General features: G+C 37.7%; 1 non-coding gene across 1 annotated transcript; it reads right to left on the reverse strand.

Annotated features, from left to right (window-relative positions):
• Window positions 1-6,441: 6,441 nt before the first annotated feature.
• Window positions 6,442-6,514, reverse strand: Trnak-cuu. The gene has a single exon. It is a non-coding gene; the product is annotated as a tRNA-Lys (tRNA).
• Between the last annotated feature and the right edge of the window lie 1,864 nt (window positions 6,515-8,378).

Consider the following 8,378-nt stretch of genomic DNA (forward strand, 5'->3'; position numbering starts at 1 on the left):
AAGAAGATAACATTCTTCCACTGCTCTAGGGACTAATTCTGTAGGCTCTAAACGCTTTGCAACGTTTGTTTTTGAAAGAAGTGGTTTTCTGATTGCAGCCCTCCCGCGAAATCCGGCTTTGCGCGGCTCCCGGCGAACAGTTTTTGTGGAAACTGGGTTCTCGAGGTGGTCATTAAGCTCTGCAGTAATTTTGGGAGTTGTACTTTTGTGATCCTTTCTATCAATTCGTGAAAGAGTCCAGCGGTTCCTATCTGAAAGTTTTGGTTTTCTTCCGGAGTTTTGTTTCGACAGGGAGGTTTTTCCCTCTTTCTCAAAGGCTGTCATTACTTTCGAAAACAGTCCGAGACAGTTGATACACCAAACATTTCGTCTGTTTTTGTTATGCTAGCGCCTGCCACACGAGCTCCAACAATTTGACCTCTTTGAAAGTCCGATAGATCTATTTTAATGAATTTTAATTACCTTTTTCTGATGATATCTGAAAAGAAACAGCAATTTTAGCAAAACATATTAGGCAACACTAATAACAAATCAAAAATCCCAAAATAAACAAGCTTTTGATGATTTTATAGACATTTCAAAATTATGATGCTAGGCGTTTCCAGTAATTTGTCCAACCCCTGTGTGTGTGTGTGTGTGTGTGTGTGTGTGTGTGTGTGTGTGTGTGTGTGTGTGTGTGTGTGTGTGTGTTTGTTTGTGTGTGTGTGTATATGCACACACACATACACATATTTAATATATAGTCGCAGGAGTAGCTGTGTAGTAAGTAGCTTACTTACCAATCACATGGTTCCGAGTTCATTCCCACTGCGTGGCACCCTGGGCAAGTGTCTTCTATAGCCTAGGGCCGACCAAAGCCTTGTGAGTGGATTTGGTAGACGGAAACTGAAAGAAGCCCGTCCTGTATATATATATATATATATATATATAATTTTAATCCAAAAGGGAAACAAAAAAACAACAACAACAGGAACAATTACAGTATTATTATTAAAAGGCGCTCAGGAGATGGAAATATATATATATGTATACATATGTGTGTGTGTATATTTGTGTGTCTCCTTTTGTCCCCCAACATCGCTTGACAACCGATGGTGGCGTGTTTACGTCCCCGTCACTTAGCGGTTCGGCAAGACAGACCGGCAGAATAAGCACTAGGCTTACAAAGAATAAGTCCCGGGGTCGATTTGCTCGACTAAAGGCGTTGCTCCAGCATGGCCACAGTCAAATGGCTGAAACAAATGAAAGAATAAAAAGAAAAAGAAAAAGAATATATATATAATTTTCATATATAAACACACACACACACACACACACACACGAATATATATGCTCTTTCTACTTACTTATTAGGTGCAAGGAGTGAAATTCTGAAGCGGTGGAAGCTAGTCGGTTGCATCGACTCGGAAATGATAAAATGCCAAAGCGACTTCGGCGAACATAGAACATACAGACGAACGAAATGCCGCGAAACATTGTTTTCCAATCCCGGCTTACGGTTCTGCCGGCTCACCGCCTTAACACACACACAAACAAACACACACACACACCACACACACACACGAATATATATGCTCTTTCTACTTATTATTAGGTGCAAGGAGTGAAATTCTGAAGCGGTGGAAGCTAGTCGGTTGCATCGACTCGGAAATGATAAAATGCCAAAGCGACTTCGGCGAACATAGAACATACAGACGAACGAAATGCCGCGAAACATTGTTTTCCAACCCCGGCTTACGGTTCTGCCGGCTCACCGCCTTAACACACACACAAACAAACACACACACACACACACACACAAGCACACACACAGACACACACACATACACACACACACATACATACATACGTGTGTGGCTGTGTGGTAAGAAATTTACTTCTCAACCACCGCCTAACACGACCAAATCATTCTGAGTGAATTTGGTAGACGGAAGGAAACTAGTCGTATATATTTGTGTGTCTGCGTGCGTGCGTGTGTGTGTGTGACAACCGGTGCTGGTGTGTTTACATCCCCGTAACTTAGCGGTTCGGCTTCAGAATAAAAGTTGTGGGGTCGATTTCTTCGACCAAGAACCCTTCAAGGTGGTGCCCCCAGCATTGCCACAATCAAAATCAATCACATTGGTTGAAAAACAAGATACACTCATGGACGCATGCGCACACATTACAAGTGTGTGTGTATGCGTGTTCGCCCTCGCATGGATGTGTGTGTGTGTGAGTGTGTGTGTTTGTGTGTCGCCAGTGAAGAAAGAAAAAAGAAAAGAAAGAATAAATGAAAGAAAGAAAGAATGAAAGAAAGAAAGAATGAATGAAAGAAAGAAAGAATGAAAGAAAGAAAGAATGAATGAAAAGAAAAAGGTGTGGGCCACCACACAATGCCATATCGGTAGAGAAAGAGTTAACACAAATCTGATGTCGCTTAATCATAGAAACGTCTAAGATCTACTGCAGCGACAACAGTTCACTTTTTTGTACGTCTGCAAGTAACTAAAACTCTCTCCGTATTTTTTGGTGACGGAAATTTCCCATCATCATCATCGTCATCATCAATATCACTAGCACTATCTCACCCCCTCTCTCTCGTTATTCCTCTATCTCACCCTTGCTTTTTACACTCACTTCCTCCTCTCCCTCACATTTTATGTGTTGGCCTCAAAACCGCTTCTGTCGTCTTACATTTTTTTATAAAAAACGTTCTTTTTATGTCGCCCAGTGCCATTTTCCCTCCCATTTCCTGGGTCTTAAAAACTGGGGTTTTAGTGCCCCTTTGTGACTGTTGTGCGCGGGTCATGGGGCGTTATGACGCGGGGAGAGGGATCGAGATTTTTCGCAGACTAAAAAATATCTAAATACCAAATAAAAATATTTTCTGTCTGGTCATGTGGTAAGAAGTTTCCTTCCAAACCACATGGTTCTGGGTTCAGCCCCTCTTCGTGTCACCCTGGGCTGCCTTCTGTTATAGACCTGGGTCGACCAAAGCATTGTAAATGGATTTGATCGACGGCAGCTGGAAGACGCCCGCCACACAAACACATATATATATTATATTCTTTTATTTGTTTCAGTCATTTGACTGTGGCCATGCTGGAGCATCGCTTTTAGTCGAACAGATCGACCCCAGAACTTATTCTTTGTAAGCCTTGTACTTATTCTATCAGTCTCTTTTGCCGAATCGCTAAGTTATGGGGGCGTAAAAACACTAGCATTGGTTGTCAAGCGATTGTTGGGAGGACAAACACAGACACAAACATATACGCACACACACACATATGTATATATATACATATGTATATATAGGGCGGCGAGCTGGCAGAAACGTTAGCGCGCTGGGCGAAATGCTTAGCGATATTTCATTTGCCGTTACGTTCTGAGTTCAAATTCCGCCGAGGTCGACTTTGCCTTTCATCCTTTCGGGGTCGATTAAATAAGTACCAGTTACGCACTGGGGTCGATATAATCGACTTAATTGTTTGTCTGTCCTTGTTTGTCCCCTCTATGTTTAGCCCCTTGTGGGTAGTAAAGAAATATATATATATATATATATACGACAAGGTTCTTTCAGTTTCCGTCTAAGGCTTTGGTCGACCAGAGCGAGGCTTTTAGTAGAAGACACTTGCTTACCAACCACATGGCTTCGGGTTCAGACTTACTATGTGGCACCTTCGGCAAGTGTCTTCTACTAAAAGCTCGCTCTGGTCGACCAAAGAAGCCTTGTGAGGGGATTTGGTAGACGGAAACTGAAAGAAGCTTGTCGTGTATATATATATATATATATATATATATATATATATATATATATATATATATATATGTATATATATATATATATAATATAACATACGAATACTTACGTATACGAACGTATACATACATGTATGTATGTATGTATACGTTCGTATATGTAAGTATTCATATGTATATATATACATATGTATATATAGGGCGGCGAGCTGGCAGAAACGTTAGCGCGCTGGGCGAAATGCTTAGCGATATTTCATTTGCCGTTACGTTCTGAGTTCAAATTCCGCCGAGGTCGACTTTGCCTTTCATCCTTTCGGGGTCGATTAAATAAGTACCAGTTACGCACTGGGGTCGATATAATCGACTTAATCTGTTTGTCTGTCCTTGTTTGTCCCCTCTATGTTTAGCCCCTTGTGGGTAGTAAAGAAATATTATATATATATATATACGACAAGGTTCTTTCAGTTTCCGTCTAAGGCTTTGGTCGACCAGAGCGAGGCTTTTAGTAGAAGACACTTGCTTACCAACCACATGGCTTCGGGTTCAGACTTACTATGTGGCACCTTCGGCAAGTGTCTTCTACTAAAAGCCTCGCTCTGGTCGACCAAAGAAGCCTTGTGAGGGGATTTGGTAGACGGAAACTGAAAGAAGCTTGTCGTGTATATATATATATATATATATATATATATATATATATATATATATATATATATATGTATATATATATATAATATAACATACGAATACTTACGTATACGAACGTATACATACATGTATGTATGTATGTATACGTTCGTATATGTAAGTATTCATATGTTATATATATATTATATTTGTATTTATGTGCTACCTATATTCCACTGATGAAGATAAAGCATTTCTTATGCAGAGTCAGAAATCCGGGATCAGGAATTATCCAGTAATTTTTTTTGCTATTAATTTTGTCTTTTTGTCTTCTCTCCTGATGCTGTATGAACTTTTAATGCGGTCTTAGAGTCAAGTTTTGGCTGATATTTCAAGCGTGATTGTATCTCTTAGCTACCCTAATTTATAATTGTAATATATGTATGTATATATACACACACACATATATACTCACACACATATATATGTACATACATATATATACACATATACGTGTCTGTATATATATATATTTACATATAGGGTATATACATATATATATATAATCTCTATATACATAAAGCTGAAGTTGTCTGTGTATGGTAGGTTTGGTAGCCTTCAACTAGCACTATCTCCTCCGAGACCCTGTGGCGCAAGTTGACCAAAATTGAGAGTATGATAGAAGAAGGCTTGCTCTTCCTTCCGTAGAAGAAAAAATTCAAATCGGACCATGTTAACACCAACAATTATTTACATCAAAAAGGTGCTTTTTCTCTATGAAAATCCCTATTTTTGACGAGTTTTTGACTGCTTTGTCGCCATTTTTCTGTGTATTTCAACCAGAAAAATTGTTCACTTAAAGAGAATAACAAGCTACATAATGCAAAACTTTTACTTTTCCAAAATCCAATTCTAAAGAGTCGAAACAAACCCGAGCAACATTGGGCGATACTGCTAGTATATATATATATATAAATATACATATATGTGTGTGTGTGTGATGTGTATTATAGGTATATAAGTGTGTTTGTGTGTGTGCGTATGTGTGTATGTTTGTATGTATGTATGTATGTATGTATATAAAGATATATATTGGGAGAGAGAGAGAGAGAGAGAGAGAGGTGGATAGAAAGAGGCGCTGGCGTAGTTTAGATGATCGCTTTGTTACTACTAAGTTTCAGCTTCAGTGCCACTGTGGGGCTTCCTTGAGCAAGTCTCTCCTACTCTAGCTCCGATTGAACCAATCACTTATGGGTGAATTTGGTAGACAGAAACTGTGCGGAAGCCCGTCATGTGTGTGCATGTCTGTGTGTATTTATGTATGTGTGTGTGTGTGAGTGTGTACGTGCGTGGGTGAGTTGTCTTTGTGTTCGTCATCTTTGCAGCACCACTTGACAACCGGTGTTGGTCGGTCTACGTTCTCCTCACTTAGATGTGCGGTAAACGAAACCGTTAAAGTATCAGCCTCTAAAAAAATATGAATGCTGGGAGTCGATTTATTCGAATAAAATCCTTCAAGGCAGTTCCCCAGTGTGACCGCAGTCCAATGACTAAAGCGAAAGATAAAAGAAAATATGTGCATATATATATATATATATATATACTTCAGCCGAAATTGCGAATATGATCCGCTTCTTGACTGAAGATTGAAGGCTTCGAATGTCTCGTCCGTGTTTTTGTATCGTCTTCAAAATGTTTTGCGTTCTTGTCCCATTTTGTATTTTCTTACACACACACACACACACACATATATATATATATATATATATATATATATATATATATATATATATATATATATATAGAGAGAGAGAGAGAGAGAGAGAGAGAGAAATATTATATATATATATATAACAGAAAAATAATAATATTAATGCATAATATATATTTTATACATGAATAATATTATTATTATTTTTCTGTTGTATATATATATTTCTCTCTCTCTATATATATATATGTATGTATATATATATATATATACACATACATGCACATATTTTCTTTTATCTTTCGCTTCAGTCATTGGACTATATATATATATATATATATATATTATACAACAGAAAAAGAATACGCCCAGCGTGGGGCTCGAACCCACGACCCCGAGATTAAGAGTCTCGTGCTCTACCGACTGAGCTAGCCGGGCGCGATATGTGTATATATGAAATTAGATAATAAGGGTAGAAATTGATATTAATCAATTAAAACCAGTGGCTTATCATATTTTTTTAAAATTCGAAGATTAAAAATTGTGTTACATACAAAAGGATTTGTGCTCGGTGGTAGGAGCGAACCCAAAAAGGGAGGGGCTGAGGGGTACGTTCACCCCCCTCAAGAAAAGAACTGCACCCTTCTAAATAATGTTATTGCGCCCTTTTATCCTGGAATTGTATTCACTTCTGAATTTGTGCCCTCCCTTCGAAAAATTCCTGGGACCACGCCTGGGTGGGACACGAAAGATGTGTATCATGATGTGTTAAAACTATTTCTTTACTGCTCACAAGGGGCTAAACACAGAGGAGACGAACAAGGACAGACAAACGGATTAAGTAGATTATATCGACCCCAGTGCGTAACTGGTACTTATTTAATCGACCCCGAAAGGATTAAAGGCAAAGTCGACCTCGGCGGAATTTGAGCTCAGAACGTAGCGGCAGACGAAATACCTATTTCTTTACTACCCACAAGGGGCTAAACACAGAGAGGACAAACAAGGACAGACAAACGGATTAAGTCGATTACATCGATCCGGTGCGTAACTGGTACATATTTAATCGACCCCCGAAAGGATGAAAGGCAAAGTCGACCTCGGCGGAATTTGAAAAAATTTTCGGTGAAAATTTTCGAAAAGATTTGGGGGAAAATTTTCGAAAACTTTTTGGGTGAAATTTTCGGTAAATTTTTGGGTAAAGTTTTCGATGAACATCGAAAAATTTCTGGTTAAAATTTTCGGAAGATTTTTGGGTAAAATCTTCGGTAATTTTCGGAAAATTTTTGGGGTAAAATTTTCGGTGAAAATATTCGGAAAATTTTTGGGTAAAATTTTCGGAAAATTGTCGGATAACATTTGCGGTGCCAAAATCACAAAGTATGGAAGGCCAGCGGTGCCAAAATCACAAAGTATGGAAGGCCAGTGGTGCCCAAATCACAAAGTATGAAAAGCCAGCGGTGCCCAAATCACAAGGTATGGAAAGCCAGCGGTGCCAATTTTCGAAAAATTTTCTGTGAAAATTTTCGAAAAATTTTTGGGGAAAATTTTCAGTGAAAATTTTCGAACACTTTTTAGGTGAAATTTTGCCCCAAAATTTTTCCCATAAATTTTTCGAAAATTTCACCCAAAAAGTTTTCGAAAATTTTCCCCAAAAATTTGTCGAAAATTTTTTAGGGAAAATTTTCGGTGAAAATTTTCGAAAAATTTTTGAAAAATTTCGCTGAAAATTTTTGGGTGAAATTTTCGACAAATTTTGGGGAAAAATTTTCTGAAAATTTTTGGGTAAAGTTTTCGGTGAAAATTTTCGAAAACTTTTTAGGTGAAATTTTCGGTAAATTTTTGGGTAAAGTTTTCGGTGAAAATTTTCGCAAAATTTTTGGGTAAAATTTTCGGTGAAAATATTCGGAAATTTTTTGGTGAAACTTTCGGAAAAATTTTGGGTAAAATTTTCGAAAACTTTTTGGGTAAAATTTTCGGAAAATTGTTGGATAACATTTTCGGTGAAAATTTTCGAAATATTTTTGGGGAAAATTTTCAGTGGAAATTTTCGAACACTTTTTAGGTGAAATTTTCGGTAAAATTTTGGGTAAAATTTTCCGTGAAAATTTTCGAAATATTTTTGGGGAAAATTTTCAGTGGAAATTTTCGAACACTTTTTAGGTGAAATTTTCGGTAAATTTTTGGGTAAAATTTTCTGTGAAAATTTTCGAAAAATTTTTGGGGAAATTTTTAGGTGAAATTTTACGCAAAAATTTTTCCCATAAATTTTTCGAAAATTTCACCCAAAAATTTGTCAAAT

The sequence above is a fragment of the Octopus sinensis genome, linkage group LG15 (assembly GCF_006345805.1).
Source record: "Octopus sinensis linkage group LG15, ASM634580v1, whole genome shotgun sequence".
Classification (NCBI taxonomy): domain Eukaryota; kingdom Metazoa; phylum Mollusca; class Cephalopoda; order Octopoda; family Octopodidae; genus Octopus; species Octopus sinensis.